Source organism: Apium graveolens, chromosome 1, assembly GCF_009905375.1.
Source record: "Apium graveolens cultivar Ventura chromosome 1, ASM990537v1, whole genome shotgun sequence".
NCBI classification, from domain to species: domain Eukaryota; kingdom Viridiplantae; phylum Streptophyta; class Magnoliopsida; order Apiales; family Apiaceae; genus Apium; species Apium graveolens.
In genome coordinates this window covers 196314051-196332240 of record NC_133647.1, presented here as the reverse complement: position 1 = coordinate 196332240, position 18190 = coordinate 196314051, and the positions used below count along the sequence as shown (strand labels likewise).

The window sequence follows — 18190 nt, the reverse complement described above, 5'->3', positions numbered from 1 at the left end:
TCAATGTCTGAAATTTCTTTTATGTCACAGATGTGAACATAATCATCTTTAGAAATGGGTGACTTAGGTTTAGGTTTTTGTTTTTGAGTGAATTTCTTAGAGGTTGTGGGAGGTGTAGATTTTGGTTTTCTTTTCTGTTTCTTTGGTGGTGGAAGAGTGGTTAGAAAGGTAGGCAATGTGATGTTGTCCCAATCAATAGGTTCCTCTTTTGGAATGATTGGTTCACCATGGATATTTATAGAGGGATCAGTAACAAAAGGTTCAGGTATGGAAGGTAGTGGTTTAGATGTAGATTTGGTATCTTCAGGGTTATCTTCACTCCTTCTGTGTGCCTTGGCCTTTCTTCTGTTTCCCTTCTGCCATTCCTCTCTTTCCTCCATATTTTCACCAAATATGCTCCCAAGAACCTCATCTAAGTTAGCAATCTTTTCTTCACCCCTGACTTCAATTCCTTTCATTTCTTCAACTTGGCTTGACTTTAGCTGTTTTTCAAGCTTTGCTTGTGCTCTTTTGTCAGCCTTTAATTGCTTGGCTTCTTCTTTCTTAGCTATTGAGAATTTGGGATGTCCTTGCATCACACATATGCTCTTTCCCTCTCTAATGATAATAGCTCTATTTCTCCTTACAGCCTCATCCATGGACTTTTTGAGATAGGCAATACTCCTGCCTAAGATCTTGTTCTCATCATCTTTTGAAGGAGGAAAGTCCACTTCTTTTAAAGGATTCTTTGTTGAGTCCTTATTGGATCTTTCATTGGGCTTGAGGATTATAGCTTGTAGCTCTTTGGAAGAAGCTTCTCCATCCTTAAGACTCCCTACTGGCATGAGCTCCATGTTGATTGGTTCAATCTTTGTGCTAAATTTCACAGATGTTGATTTATTTTGTGTAGAACCAAACACCAATTGCAACCTTTCATCAATTCTCCTCCATTGTTCTTTCATTTGTATTTCAGCTGCTGCTAGCTGAATCAAATCAATTCCATCAGATTTTCCCTTGATTTGAATGATTGGAGAGGTAGTGATGGCAGGAACTAGCACTTTAGATATCTGAATCTTTGTAGAGGGCTCTCCTTCCCCTTCCCTTTTATTCTCCCCCTTTTTGTTATCATCAAGGAGAGGGGTCAAGCCTTGTGCTTTTGCCAGCTGCATTAGGAGATTGGTTTGAGATTGTTGGTTGAGAAGAAGGGTGGCCACAGAATCTTCAATTCCTTGAACTCTGTCTTCCAACTTGGCCAGCCTTTGTTCAGTAACTGATTCCTTTTTCAATCTCGAAACCAAGTCCTGCAAAGTACCATAGGGCATGACTGAATCCAATTTTTCTGAAGTGAAGGATTTCAAGTCAGCAATATCTTTCCTGAGATCATTTAGACTCATATCTTGCTTTACTTTCTGCAACTTCATGAGATGCAGTGAGTCCAGGTGAGCTTGGAGGATAGCCTTGATATTTGCATTTGAAGTGTTCTGAATGGCCTGTTGAATAGTGATGATTTGTTTGACCAGGTGGACATTGAATTCACCTGTTCTATGCTCCTTAGTCAGGGCCCATTCAGGTAGATTAGGAATGGAACTAGGGTCTTCATCTCCCCCTATGTTCATGCTTCCATCAGAAGAAATAGAGTCATCATCATCAGAATTTACTCCAAATTCCTCAGATGGCTCACCAGCTGTAGAAGGCATCCTGTTAATAGCAGCTTTATCCCTTTGAAGAGATTCTGTTGAGTGCACTAGATGTAGTGTCCTCTCTGCCTCCTCATTGCCCTGTGCAGCCAACAGTTGATAGGCTGTCACAGGATGAGTAAAAGTGTCAGCATCCAAGGAAATGTTATCAATTACAGCTTTGTAATGTTGCTGAAATTGTCTTTCCTTTTCAGCATCATCCACAATCATTGACTCATGAGCAATGGCTGGTTCCACCCTTGTATCAACTGTACCTGCTTTTCTCTCTTTTTCTCTATGTTCTTGCATCAGGGGCTCCCCCTGGCTCACACATCTCACTCCCTCACCTTCACCTTCTAAGGTGGTACTCCACTCACTGACTTTTGCCATGCTGGAAGAAATAGCATGCATTTTTGTGCTCTCAATCTCTCCTTTTGCCTGGGAGCAACCCAGCCTCTCACTCAAATTTTCACTCCCTGCCCTCAATCCTAAAAGTGATTGCACAGTATTCATGTCTTCTACACTTGGAATCATTTCAGTTATTTGTGTAGAGACTATCAACGGATGTGGAATATCCGTTGAAGTTGAAACTGTTGTTATCAACGGATAACTGCTGTTAAGCTTATCCGTTGAAGAGCAACCACTTGTCAACGGATGAGTGATATCCATTGAAGAAGGAAAAGAAGATGAAATTGAAAGTGATATAACTGTTGAATCTGTATAGATTGATTTGATATGTGTTGATACAGATCCTTCAATTATATCTGAAAGAATTTGCGGGTGATCCAACAAATCATCTAAAAGATGATGATCACCTGTATTTGAGTGGGGCTTCTCCCTGAGTTGTAAAGAGGGAGAATCAGGAATTGATGGGAATAGCATATCCACATCCAGAGATGGTGAAGAAGTATTTGGTGATTGATGTGTAGTTATTGTGAGAGAATGGGGCTGTGACTCCACATTTATTGGAGTCACATCAAACTGAGTTTGAGAAGGCACAGAGACAGATGGATGTTTCTGTGCAGTGTGTGCACCCTGTGTAGAAGATTGGGTTCTAGCCTTCTTTCTTCTAATAAAGGCTTTTGTAGGTGAGTGTTTGGCTTTAGTGTCCCTCCCTCTTTTGTTCTGTGTTCCTGGATGGGAACTCTTTTCAATAGTAACATCCTTTTGGGAGGATGCTACTAGGGATGTGCTAGAGACCTTTTCAACCACCACAGCTTTTTGAGAAACTGGGGCTTGGCTAGCTTGGGAAGCACTCAACTCTCCTTCCTTATCCTGGGGGTTTCTTTGATGTTCACCCCTCCCCTCACCACTCACACCCTGATCACTTCCCTCAGGGTTAATGGTTGTTGTTACAACTGTTGTCTTTTGAGAAACAACAGAGGTGGTTTTCTTTGTCTTGGATTTTGAAAGTTTGGATTTGGTGACCTTGGTAGAAATCTGTTGGGGCATTGACACAGATTTCATGGCCACACTAGAAGATAAAGAAATAGAGGGGTTGGAAGAAGTAGGAGTTGTAGAAGCAATTACCTCACCTACCTGGGGTGCATTCATGATTGGTAAATATACCAATTGCACACTGCTGTTAAGATCCATTCTCTTCAAGTCTGCAAGAACTCTTTTCTCTTGTGCCCAGCACTTGAGTTTATTATTCTCATTGATTATGACTAAACCTTCAGCAACATGGTTAGCCAATAACATAAAGAATCTAGCATAATAGATGTTATTAGGTCTATTAGCTTTGTTACCTAATCTAGTACCTAATTCTAGCATCACATAGTTGCTAAAGTTAAAGTACCTATCAGAAACAAGCATATAGAACATGTTAACAAGAGATGAAGTTATGGCATCAAAATTACTAATTTTCCCAGAGAAAACCTTTATGAAGGCATCCCCAAGAAAACTCCATTCTTTCCTAAGGCCTTTTCGTCTAATACCCCCTAAATTAGCAGAGTTAAGAGAGTAACCTATGGAATCTAACATGCTGGATACATCACTATCAGTGTGTGGTGTCATGGCATTGTTCTCAGGTAATTTAAAACATGCTTGTAAGTCATCACAGTTAATACAGTGATTTTTACCTTTGAGAGTGAAGGAGATAGTCATATCCATGGAGTTGAACTCAGCAGTTGTCCAAATCTCCTCAACTACTTCACAGAAAATCGTTGGGGCTTCCAGCATTGCATAGCTAAGTTTACAGTTTTTGATGAAGTCCATCATTTTGTGATAATCTGAGTGGGCTTCATTCTTTTCTACCAGAGCTATGAAATTATTCTTCTCGTAGATGAACCCAGATTGAGACATAATCTTCACGACTGGTGCCATTGTTGTGAGTAGAAATTGCAGAGAATAACTTGAGGGTTTTGCAGAGAGAAAATGGTAAATGCTTGAAATTCTAAGAAAGCGTAAAGTAATAATGAACAATCAGAAGAGCTTATATGCTTTCAAAGAAAAAAAAAATAAATAAAGGATTAATCAATAAATAGGTGTTAGTGAATTTCAGCCGTTTAAGAATAAACTGTAAGTATTCTAATAACTACCTTTAAAACCAATACATACAGATGTATGTATGGTATCAACGGTTAAGAAAATAGAATCAACGGCTGTGAAACACCTCAAACGTCTGATGTGACATTTCAACGGATAATGTAAATTGTCATCCGTTGAAAGGTACTTCAGCTTTATCCGTTGACGGATAAAAGTTCCAGAGATATACTTGTCTTTCAACGGATAATGAATATCCGTTGATAGAGCAATTTTGACTTTCAACGGATAGGGAACATCCGTTGATGGAATAAACTTTGTTAAAAGTCAAATTTGTTCTAGCAACTAATATATTTCAGGCTCCACATCAAATTGCAAAGAAGACATGAATTTTAAGAGTAATTAAGCATACCTAGCTCACTTACCAATCTTGTGAATGTTGATTCATCAAGTGGCTTGGTAAATATGTCAGCAATTTGTTGTTCACTTGGAACAAAATGTAGTTCTACTGTACCATTCATGACATGCTCCCTGATGAAGTGGTACTTAATATCAATGTGCTTGGTCCTTGAGTGCTGCACAGGATTCTCTGTTATGGCTATGGCACTTGTGTTGTCACAAAAGATAGGTATTCTATCAACATGAAGTCCATAATCAAGGAGTTGATTCCTCATCCATAACATTTGAGAACAGCAACTTCCAGCAGCAATGTATTCAGCCTCAGCTGTAGAAGTAGAGACTGAATTTTGCTTTTTGCTAAACCATGATACAAGCTTGTTTCCCAGGAATTGACAGGAGCCTGTTGTACTTTTCCTGTCTATTTTGCAACCTGCATAGTCTGCATCTGAATAACCAATTAGATCAAAGCCAGATTCTCTAGGATACCAAATTCCTAAATTTGGTGTACCCTTGAGATATCTGAAAATTCTCTTGATAGCAATTAAGTGAGACTCCCTAGGATCAGCTTGAAATCTCGCACACAGACATGTAGCAAACATTATATCTGGTCTGCTAGCAGTTAAATATAAAAGTGAACCAACCATGCCTCTATAACTTGTAATGTCCACAGACCTTTCAGTCTTATTTAATTCAAGTTTGGTGGCAGTGGCCATGGGAGTTTTTGCAGATGAACATTCCATTAAGTCAAACTTCTTTAAAAGATCATGAATATATTTAGTTTGACTAATGAAAATTCCATTACTAACTTGTTTAATTTGTAAACCAAGAAAATAGGTTAGTTCTCCCATTAGGCTCATTTCATAATTACTTTGCATTAGCTTAGCAAACTTCTTACAAAGATTATTATCTTTAGAACCAAATATTATGTCATCTACATAAATTTGAACAAGTATACTAGAGCCATTAACATTTCTAAAGAAGAGAGTTTTATCAACAGTACCTCTAGTGAAGTGATTCTCCAAAAGAAATTTTGATAATGTTTCATACCAGGCTCTAGGTGCTTGCTTCAGTCCATAGAGTGCTTTCAACAGATAATACACATAGTCTGGAAAATTTGGATCTTCAAATCCTGGAGGTTGACTTACATAGACTTCTTCCTCTAATTTCCCATTTAGAAATGCACTCTTGACATCCATTTGATAGACTTTGAAATTGGCATGGGCTGCATAGGCTAGAAAGATTCTGATAGCTTCAAGTCTTGCAACAGGAGCATATGTCTCATCAAAATCTATTCCCTCTTGCTGAGAATAGCCTTTAGCAACCAATCTGGCTTTATTCCTTATGATAATGCCATTTTCATCCATCTTATTTCTGAATACCCATTTTGTATCAATAGGACTCTTGTTCTTTGGTTTGGGTACCAGCTTCCAAACTTGGTTTCTCTCAAATTGGTTTAGCTCTTCCTGCATAGCTAATATCCAATCTGGATCCAATAAGGCTTCTTCCACTTTCTTAGGTTCCTCCTGAGATAGAAAACTACTATACAGACATTCATCTTGAGTAGCTCTTCTTGTTTGCACTTTAGATGATGCATCACCAATGATCAGTTCAAAGGGATGATTCTTGGTCCATTTCCTTTGAGGTGGAAGATGAGCTCTAGATGAGGTGATCTCAGTATTGTCATGATGTGAGATAGAGTTTTGATTAGTTGAAACTCCCCCTGAGTTGTTGGTCCTTTGCAGGGAACTTGGAGTTCCATCAATTAATGATGTAAATTGATTATCAGTTGATGAGCTATGATCAACGGATGTTTCATTAAGTACTTCAACGGATGATGCACAATGTCTTTCAACGGATGCTGAATTTTGTGCATTATCCAGGAGCAAATTTTGTATTCCTTTTGAAGTGTCGTCTCCATCAATCTCTTCTTCACTATCATCACAATATATTTCAATATTGTCAAATTTGAGTCTCTCATAATGTTCCTCATCTGTTAGTCCATCAATCTTTTTATCATCAAACACAACATGCACAGATTCCATAACAATGTTGGTTCTTAGATTGTAGACCCTATAAGATTTTCCAGCTGAATAACCAACAAATATTCCTTCATCAGCCTTTGCATCAAACTTCCCTTTATGGTCAGATTGATTCCTTAGTATAAAACATTTACATCCAAAGACATGAAGAAAGTTTAGAGTTGGTTTTCTTTTCTTGAACAACTGATAAGGAGTCATGCCTTTAGCTTGATTGATCAGAGAAATATTTTGAGTGAAACAGGCACAATTAACAGCTTCAGCCCAAAAATATGTTGGTAACTTTGATTCTTCAAGCATTGTTCTGGCAGCCTCAATTAAAGATCTGTTCTTTCTTTCAACTACCCCATTTTGCTGAGGTGTTCTTGGAGCTGAGAACTCATGCATGATTCCATTTTCTTCACAGAACAGCCTTAATGTCAAATTCTTGAATTCAGTTCCATTGTCACTCCTGATGTTTCTTACTTTTAAGTCAGGATGATTATTGACTTGCCTGATGTGATTGATAATGATTTCACTTGCTTCATCCTTTGATCCAAGAAAACAGACCCATGTGAACTTTGAGAAATCATCTACAATCACTAAACAATATCTTTTTCTTGCTATTGACAATACATTGACTGGTCCAAACAAATCCATATGTAACAGCTGTAATGGTTCATCAATTGTTGTTTCAAGCTTCTTCTGAAATGATGCTTTCCTTTGTTTGCCTTTCTGACAAGCATCACACAGACCATCCCTTGAGAATTCAACAAGAGGAATTCCTCTTACTAAGTCCTTTTTGACTAGATCATTCATTGTCTTGAAATTCAAATGGGATAGCTTCTTGTGCCATAGCCAACTCTCAACTGAACTTGCTTTGCTGAAAAGACAAGTAATAGATTCTGCATCTGTAGAGTTGAAGTCAGCTAAGTACACATTTCCTTTTCTAACTCCAGTTAGAACCACTTTGTTGTCTTTCTTACTAGTGACAACACAGGCTTCAGAATTGAAGGAAACTGTATTCCCTCTATCACATAGTTGACTGATACTCAGTAAGTTGTGCTTGAGACCATCAACTAATGCAACTTCTTCAATGATGACATTCCTTGTTGAAATCAAGCCATATCCCATAGTAAACCCTTTGCTGTCATCTCCAAAGGTTATGCTGGGGCCAGCTCTCTCTTTAAACTCTGTGAGCAGGGAGAAATCTCCAGTCATGTGTCTTGAACAGCCACTGTCCAAGTACCATAGATTTCTTCTATTTTCCTGCACACCACAAAATCAATCAATTTGATTTTGGTACCCAAGTTTCCTTGGGTCCATTCTTGTTAGCCTTTCTCCTAGACTTCATTCCTCCTGCATCTTTAGACTTAGGTGAGTTTGAGTCAACCTTGGTCTTAGATGTGGTTGGTTGAGGTGTAGGGTTAGTCACAACATTATCCAGCACATTTATAGTATTATTAGGCATGGATTGTGCATACATGTTATTCCACATTGGCATATTGTATGGCAATTGAGGCATACTGAATGCAGCAAGATAAGAATTGTTAAAATATGGCATGTTTGCAAAATGTGCATAAGGATTTTGTTGAGACATAACAGGCAGAGCATGTAGAGGTGATACAGACATGTTAGGCATGGAAGAGGGTACAGTTATGGGAGATTTCTTAATAGATTTACAGTTAGCAGATAGATGATTAACACTACTACAATGCACACAGCTTTTTCTAGGAGCATACTTGTCAGGTGTGTAATTGTTATGTTTGTTAACTCCTACCTTCCCATTTCTGTTGGATTTCCTTTTGGATTCCTTTTTATCCTCAACCATCTTGAGCCTATTGTTTAACTGTTCTAAGGTCATGTGCCCTACATTCACCTTTCTGACATCTTTGGATGTGCTTGCTCCTTCTTTGACAAAGTTCTTTGAAGTTGAACCAAACTTTTTGTTGAGTTTCTTTAGATTTTCTCTTTTAGAAACATCTGCCTGTTTTAATTGAGGAACCTTCAACGGATGTTCCTTTTCTTCCTTCAACGGATAACTTTCATCATCCGTTGATTCCACATCCGTTGACAGTCCATCAATTAATTCCAGTTTCTTTTTATTTTTATCCCAGGCAGTTTCACAGAATGATTCAATTCCTTGGACTTTGGCAATTTGAGCACTTACATCCCTAGATGTTTTCCAGGCTTTAATCACCTCTTGCTCTTTCTCTAATTGATTGGAAAGTATTTCTACTTTCTTAATAGATTCAGCTAGTTCATTTTCAACAGATACACAATGCAGCTTAGTCTTTTCTAGGTCAATTAACTTATCTTCTAACACAGCATTTCTATTACTTAAAAACAGATTGTTCTCTTTAATCCTACTATTTTCTTTAGCAAGAGATTTAAGAGATACACGCAAATGATACAGTTCAGTAGACATGTCATTAAAAGCATCATTGCACTCTTCTTTAGTAAGCTGTGTTATATCAGTAGTAATTACCTGGTTGCTTGATGAACTAACTTCATTCTCCTCAGAATCAGCCATGAGAGCCAAGTTAACATATTCCATGTCTTCATCCTCTTCTTCTCCATCAGCTGCCCAGTCTCTTTCTTGAGTAATGAAAGCCCTTTCCTTCTGTTTGAGCAGATCAAAATATTTCTTTTTGTAATCTACTTGTTCAAATTTCTTCTTTTCAGAGGTTGGCTTTCTGCACTCACTTGCAAAGTGTCCACTCATACCACAATTAAAACACTTGAACTTGGATTTGTCCACCATGTTCTTATGGGGTTTAGTGGCTCTAGTGTTTTTCCTGAACTTCATCTTTGCAAATCTCCTGGACAGAAATGCAAGATGCTCATCAATACCATCAGAGTCATCTTGACTGGAGTTGTCTTCATTTTCAGCAACTTGCCCTTTACCCTTGTCTGATTCTGGATTTCTTACACCATCTTTGGAGCTTGATGTAGATCTCACAGTTTCTTTTCTGCATTCTTTCTCATTTTCAGCTACCAATGCAACTGAACCTCCTTTCTTTCTCCCCCTCTCCAATACCTCATCCTGTTCCAACTCTAGTTCATAAGTCTTCAAGATTCCATATAATCTTTCAAGAGTAAAGTCCTTATAATCTTGAGAGTTTCTTAAGGAAACAGTCATGGGTTTCCATTCCTTTGGTAAGGATCTCAAAAATTTAAGATTTGAATCCTTCACCTGGTACACTCTACCATACAGCTTCAGTCCATTCAACAGTTTTTGGAATCTATTGAATGTGTCATTTAAAGATTCATTTTCTTCAAAATGAAAGTGCTCATACTGTTGAATGAGAAGCTGCATTTTGTTCTCTCTTACTTGTTCTGTACCTTCACACAGCAGCTGAACTGTGTCCCAAACCTCTTTGGCAGTTGAACAATTTATCACATTATCAAACATATCCTTGTCAAGACCATTAAACAAAATGTTCATAGCCTTCTTATCCTTGTGGACTTCTTCTGTGTCTTCCATTGTCCATTCTGCTCTGGGTTTTGGAATGGATTGACCAACAGCAATTGTGGCCGTAGCAACTGTGGCTACTTTGTGGGGAATGTGAGGACCATTCTCAATGCAGTTTACATAACCTTCATCTTGGGAGAGTAGATGAAGGTGCATTTTCACCTTCCAGTGGTGATAACTGTCTTTGTCAAGAACTGGGATCTTTACTCCAATATCCTTCTTACTCATCTTTGTTAGATTCCAAGATCTTTAAACTCTTTGTGTGTCAAGAGCCTGCTCTGATACCAATTGTTATTCCTAGAAGACTAACAATGAGATTTACAGAAGGGGGGTTGAATGTAAATCTCAAAACTTTTTCAAGTTTTGAGCAGTTTATAAAATTGTGTGTTCAAGAAGAACAAGTGTGTGAATTGCTTTAAGCTAATACAGACAGATATATATTCAAGCACAAATGTAAAGAACACAACAGACCTTAAAAACTTTTCTGGTGGATTTGTTGTTCCACCAGAGATGGTATATTAGAAAATCTGTGTTCAACAATGTTGATCACAGCTGCATCCTAGTACTAACTAGATGAATTTTCTCTCAAGATATTTCTTAACAGCTCTGGAAAAATCTCTCTAATTACTAGCTTCTTCTTGGTTCATATATATTACCAAGTGTACAAGTGAAAAACAATATAAAATTACAATAGTAAAATAAGTTCTTCACTAGCTTCTTTTCCTGTTCACTCAAGTACTTTGTTGACTATTGCAACTTTGTACAAAAGAAGAACGGCTGCTTTTTCTGTTGATCCTGAAATTCGGCTACCACATCTCAGTTTTCTCTGTCAACCCACGTGCCTCTGCTTGTAGGTACAACTACCACTTATCAACGGCTGATTAGCAGAACATCCGTTGAAGCTTTCATCCGTTGATGACTTCATCCGTTGAAGGATGTTATCCGTTGAAGCTTTCATCCGTTGATGCTCTCATCCGTTGAAGGATGTTATCCGTTGAAGCTTTCATCCGTTGATGCTCTCATCCGTTGAAGGATGTTATCCGTTGAAGCTTTAGAGACATCCGTTGAAGCTTAGCTTCTCATCCGTTGAAGGTCTTTTAAGTCATCCGTTGATACCACTTCATTTATACAAAATTACAAGGCATGAAATATTTACAATTGGCCTTCCTATCTGCATATCATCTAGTAGTCAACATGACTCATAGTTTCTCTCAACTTCTAAGAATTACAATTTTAAATACAGAGACTGAAATATGCTACAATACTAGACTTATTTCTAAGTAAAGCTACACCATCAACGGATAGCCAAAGTGGTCTTATCCGTTGAGGCTACAGACACTAAATTTCTACTTAAGTGTTTTGTTAAACATATCATCAAACTAATGCACATATATTCCTAACATAGTGTTTGTTTTGACTTTAAACCAGAATCTTAAAGTGATTTTTCATTTAACAAAATCCCTCTTTTTACATGTTTTAATTAGTCATTGCAAAAAAAGTGACCAAATAGTTAAAGTTATTTGTCGTTTGATTTTTATGCATACAAATGCATTGACCAGATAGTTAATGTTATTATTTTTTAAAATTTAGGAGTATTTAATTCTAAAGTATTTTGAATTTTATTTTATCCAAGATAAAAAATTATTTATAAGAATTATAAGAAGTTACTAAATTCTTGAGCTATTTATTATATTTTTCATATTAAATATATTAACATTAACATATATTATTAACATTAACATATATTATTATATTAATTAACATTAACACAAATTATACTAACATTTACATATATTATCAAATATTTGTTTTAATTCTTTTAATAAATCAAAACTCATAGATTATACTAAATAATAACAAGAGTAATCAAGGAGAAATTTCAAAATGAATTTTTCCCTAAATTACAATTAGTTTATAAAATTTCCCCAAACGGGCCTCTAACAACTGAAATATTGGGCTTAACAATAGTAAAAACATTCACAGTCATGTGGGCCTCTACAACTAATTTTAACGAGGTTTATCCCAAATTTCTCTTTGCATTTTTCGGTACAATGTTTTTTATTGCACAATCCTACTTCGATGTGGGCAATACCAATACATGTGCTCCGAGCCTTCTTCACTCCTTTCAATTCCGCTCCATCTGCACAAATAAAAACCCCATTATGGTTAAACAACATTACACCGTAATCTCGGGATCGAAATTTTTTATTCATTAATCGAGATTATACATATATTTAGATCAAAAATACATTGTCTTCGTTACATTATAATCAGAAAAATATGTTTTTTTGATAAAATTATTCGTTTATCGAATATTCCTTTATCAAATTTTAATTTAATACTCCCTCCGTCCCTTCAGAATTTTTGCATTGACTGACGGAGGCTCGACACGCGCTCTTATAAAGTATAATTTTTTAAATTATTTAATTATTTTTTCCTTCTTCTAAATTAAATGTGATATTTAAATTTTTATACAAAAGAAAAAACTTTCAAAATAAAGAAACCGTACTTTATAACAGCTTTAAAACGCGTGTCACGAGAAAAAACTGTAAAGAAATAAATTGGACAGCGAGAGTATTAAATAATTATACATAAAATTTACGAGATCTTGCTACCCAGTTTACGTTATTGCAGGGTTATCTCGTACATTTGTAACTTATTTTTTTATGAACTAAAATTTTACTATGAAATGCTTGGTAACCTTGAATTTGGTCAGCAGGGAGAGCACCAGAGGAATTGAGACCAAGAATCAAGATGGTGAGAAAAAAGAAAGAAAATAATTTGACCATGTTGATTAATTTGTTTGTAATTTTAGTTGATTAATGCCTTGTTACCTTAAGCTAGTTCTTATATAGTGATCGTTAATCTTAGAAATTTAATAAAAAATTAGCTGGATATTTAATGCAAGGATATTTAGTTCAACCATCTGGATAGAGATTACGATCCATATTAAACTAATTATTTTCCGTATATTTTTGTAATTAGGGTAAATCTCCATAAAGTCAAAAGTACCCGCATATAATAGATAAAATCTGCAATCTATAAGATCTATAACTGTAATCAATTAAAGAGATTGATTTTGATTTTGCAGAGCTCCCCCCTCAAGCTCGTTAAAGAGAGATTAACGAGAAATATTACGTATTTAAAATTTGATATGAAAACAGTTTCAAAATATCACGTGTCATGTTTTTGTCGGTCAATAAATAATAAATCTTTTTGAAACTATTTTTTCATGCAATTTTAGGTTATACAATGTGTTATATTCTCATCGATCATTATAAAATAAATCATTTTAAAACTGTTTTTGATATACAATTTCAGGTTCCAGCTAGAGATATTCAAAAAATCCAAAACCCAAAATTCGATCCAGAAAAAAGGCCGAAAAACCCGATTCGGAAAAAAAACCGGCCCGATTAGACCCGGCCCGCGGGCCTTAAATGGGCCTCCTTTTTTCTCGAATATCCGACCCGAAGCCCAGATAAAAGTTCGGTTAGACCCGGATAAAAGCCCGGGCTTGCACGATTAAAAAACCGATTTTTTATATGAAATTTGAAATATACAATACTTTTTATGATTTTTAAAATATTATATTATAATATTAGAAGCAACTAAGGTATATATGATTATTTATATTTTATATTAAAAAAAATTATTAATTTCAGTGTTTAAACTATTCTATCTGATATATCAAGATATTATTTTCTCCGGTATTTAAACTACTCATAATTCGAGTTGATAGTGATTTGACAGTCACTTGACAGTCACATGTGTTGATTGTATGTAAATAGAATGTGGCAGCCTAATTCAGGTTTTAGAGAACAAATAAGCATTTACATTTTCATGCTAGACTGAAGATATTCAAAGATGCTAGAAAGAGAAGTGCATGAACTTAGATTATAAATAGTTTGTCTTATTATCTTATCTTTTTATCATGTAACTTGGTGATATATAAAGCAAGGGTACCAATTTTTATTATGTAATTTGGTGATATATAAACCAAGAGTAGTAAGTTGAACCGTTAGCAAGCAATTTTCCAAAGAAATAGATAAGGCAAAATTTGTCGGAGGCCACAGGATACGGCGGAGTACCTGATCGGAACTTTTGTCGGTGAGAAGTCATTTACGATAATGTCGGAGTACTGGCAGCAGTTGCTACAACTTCCGGTTGATCTCCGGTGGCCTTCGCATCGTGTGAACGAAGCTTGCGAAATTTTCGGTAGGTGATTGTTTGTTGTTTTTGTTTCGATAAGTTGAATTTTGTGTGATTTGTGTTTTTATTTGTATGTCAACTGTGGAATTCATTTTTACATTGTCAATTTGTGTGTGCATATACTTTTTGGTGTTTTTTCGAGATTATAATGTGAGAGAGGGTAAAGGAATCGAAAGAGATAGGGTAAAGGAATCGAAAGAGAGAGGGTAAAGGAATCGAAAGAGAGTAGGTAAAGGAATTGGTAGATAGTATGAATTTTGTTATGATATCTTCGAGATCATAATGTGAGATAAGTGAAATGAATTGGTAGAGAGTAAGAATGAACTATTAAGGATAGTAGGATACTGTGATTAGTGAGTGTCTTAGGGTTACGCTCGAGCTAGTATGAATTTATTAGAATTTGATAAGTTAAAGATGAATCGTTCCAATAGAGGTTGAGCAATGCTGTTAGGAATTGACAGTGAAATCTCGGCTGGTTAATACCATCGATAATGTAAATTTGTTTAGTCTGATTATAAGATGGGCTATGTAGTTTTTACGTTGATTAGTTGATAACTGTAACTGTTTTAGTTGGAATTAAGGTTAGCTACTAGACAGTTATTGAGATAAATTTTGTTTTGAAAGATAAAAGTTGTGTAAATCTATGATGATTCCTGCTGGTACAACTTTCACTGTATATCTATAACAGAACTAATCGGATTATAACACGTGTCAAGGACTAAACCGAGCGGTAAAAATGGTCATTTCAAATGTAGATGGCATTGTTAGATAAATTGACGATTGGACTTTGAAGGATTGTATACACTATCATGTTTCTTCAATCCAATCCCTATATTAGGTTTTCCACTTTAACAATAATCTGTTGTAAGTAATAAAATCTCTAGTCTTGAGCTTATTGATTTATAGAGGTCTTATAGTAACTACTTGCCAATAAAGAGGGTCTAAAATTTGGGGCTATAAAATTGGCGTGGAAGGTTCTGGGAATATGATATATTCTTTTAATGAAAAAATTGACTATCGATTTGTGTACAGGATATATTGGATTTATGCCCTGAGAAAGTGGAAAATTATGAGACGAAACTGAGGAATTTCTACACTGAGCATATTCACGCAGATGAAGAGATACGTTATTGTTTGGAAGGGAATGGGTATTTTGATGTTCGGGACAAGGATGATCGTTGGATTCGAATTTGGATAAAGCCAGGTGATCTCATCATCCTGCCGTCTGGGATTTACCACCGCTTCCCTCTTGACACAACTAACTATATTAAGGTAAATAATGACTCTCAGTTGAACTATTTGTTTACTTTTTGAAGAGTTGCAAGTACATTTGAGGTCTTGAGTTTTATTGATAATCATGTTGACACTCATAGACATTGGCTCTAGGGGTCTCTAGAGCAGAGTGGTCTCCTTTTATTTTGATTTATTTATTATGTTCGTCGTAGAAATTGTGTTCCTTGGCATCTTATGATTGTTGCACTATGGCAAACATGATTTCAACTTGTATTGTCTTCAATATATGGGTATATTTATTGCATGAGTTTGTGTCGTCTTAATTCAATAGTTCAGTGTACTCCTTTGTAGTTGAGAATATTTGTACACTCCCCACTCCCCAGTCTGTGTTGTATAGGTTTCTCTCGACCTTTCCTTCTAAAATTGGATTATGCTTGTATCCAGAAGTCCTAGAAAACTGGACGTGAAACCATGAAGAGGAAAAATAATAGATTAAATAATGAAAAGAAATTTGATTACTGATTACTAAGAAGTTCATTCCAAGTATTGGGCTAGACTGTCTTGCAAAATATTTGTGGTAGGCATAGCTTTCAGCTTTGTGTTTATATCAGACACAGTAGAATATAAGGCTCACCTCAATTTATATTAATTCAGCTTAATAATTTCCATCTTATCAACACTAAAAACTGCATCTTGCTCTTTTTATTTGTGTGTTTAATCATTTGAATCACTTGGGTGTTCTCATCGCTTATAAGTTATATCTACACTTTTCTTGGACGTGTCTTCAATATATACCTCTCTGTGAATTCCTGTGGTCGTGTCCTTTATCCATGGCCCGAAAAACCAATCTTTAAATGTAATAGATTTTAAATAACCAGATATAAGGTGCAAGTGGAATACATGCAAAAGGCAGAATCCTCATTTTATTTGACCTTCATATATATAAAGTTTTTTGTGTGGAGATTGGATATGTTGGTCTAAGAAAGAGAAAACATCAGAATTTGGTGATTTGTTATTTTCAGTGATTTCTTATATAAACATCAGAAAGAGAAAACAATATTATCCGGCAGAAGAAATTATAAGCAAACCGGAGAAGAAAGAGTATGATTTGTTATTTTCAGTGATCTCTTATATTAATGTCCACACGTAAAGTGTTTCATCAGTGTCCTCCAACACTAGTTTCTAAGTTTGGTACACGTGCATATTTTGAGCGTGATAATGATCAAAACTTCCTGAATTCATTATTAAGTTTTCTATCAGTAGTGGTGAGGTTTGATCCTCCATGTTAAGTCGATTGGGTTGTTTGTTCTAGTCCTTTATTAAGTCATACTTACAGTTGTTTGTTCGGTAAATAACACAAATTGCCAGTTGTTTCTTAGGTGATCTGACCAATGTGTGTACAAACAATAATAATTAGGTAAAATGTGAAGAAGCACAAGTCATAGAATTTTATTTTATTATATTATCATCGAGTACTGCTGGTAGGTTTATATTAATAAAATATCTTGCTGAACTGTTTGATTATTTTTTTTGAAATTTAGTTGTGCAGTTGATGAGGTTGTTCCTGGGAGAGCCTATTTGGACTGCACACAATCGGCCACAAGATAATCATCCTTCTAGGCGAGGGTACATTAAGAATTTCGCCAATAAAATTATAGCTGGTTCTCCTCTTGAAGCTCACTGAAGCAGAACATGAATTCTAATATATACTGTGTATCATTACTCTACAAATATTAGCGCCAACTATATGTAATTAGCTTACACATTAAATCTGTGACTGTGGGACTAGTGCTCACATTTTTCAGGAGTTCTCGAAGTAATTTCTGTATAAACAAGCAGCAGCTCATCACAAGCTTTCGAATCATCAAAAGCTATGAATCAAAACCCTCCAAATGACGGCATTGAGTCGATGAATCTTCTCTTTACTATGAGACAACACATCCAAACTGCTCAACAAGAGGCTGAGAACACGGTAGAACAAATCGACACTCAACGATGAAATCTTGCTGCTCAAGGTAGGGCTGTTGTAAATTTCACTAACAAATATTGCAACACAGAGGCAAGTGTATAACAAGATCACAGTCAACAAAATAAAGCATGCATGTAAACAAAATCAGTAACTGAAATAACGAAGAGAGAAACAAAGATGTACCCGAAACCATAGCTTTCAACAGTGACTGAAATAAAGGTTCACAGATACAAAATGCCAAGAAAATGATCACAGCTGAGTCACCAGGCCTTGCTCGAAGTCCTGGCTACTCTTGAAGAGAATGCTCTTGAAGAGAATATTGCCCCCTACCTGCTGCGTTTGGGATGCGTGCAATATCTCCACCAGGATAAAACAGCTCGGAGTTGATGTTAACAGCAGCAACAAAAACCTCCACCTCGACCATCACCTCAGTCGCCGGAAAATAAATTCGAATTAAAATTAATTCTCAAATAAATAAAATCCTCTCCCAGGTCGCCTCGCGTACGCGAGACGCCGAGTCATTCGCCCAAATCGCCCTTCGACCCGACCCGACCCGGTCCGGTGCGGTGCGTGGCGCGCGTGTGTGCGCGTGAAGCACACAACAACACAATGGACCATCACACACCTTAGTAGTTGTATACTACTCATGTGTGTAATCCCATATAAAGCACACAACCCCCTTTATTTATTTCAACGTGGGACAAACATTCTCAAAATTTCAAGCTTTTACAAGCTACTTTTCACTCTCAAT

At 36.1% G+C, this 18190-nt stretch overlaps 1 long non-coding RNA gene across 1 annotated transcript; it reads left to right on the top strand.

Moving 5' to 3' along the window:
- The first annotated feature begins 14043 nt into the window (after nt 1–14043).
- LOC141723827 (uncharacterized) lies at nt 14044–17544 on the top strand. Its single transcript, XR_012576374.1, has 3 exons — nt 14044–14243; nt 15270–15509; nt 17012–17544. It is a non-coding gene; the product is annotated as an uncharacterized LOC141723827 (long non-coding RNA).
- Nucleotides 17545–18190: the final 646 nt, after the last annotated feature.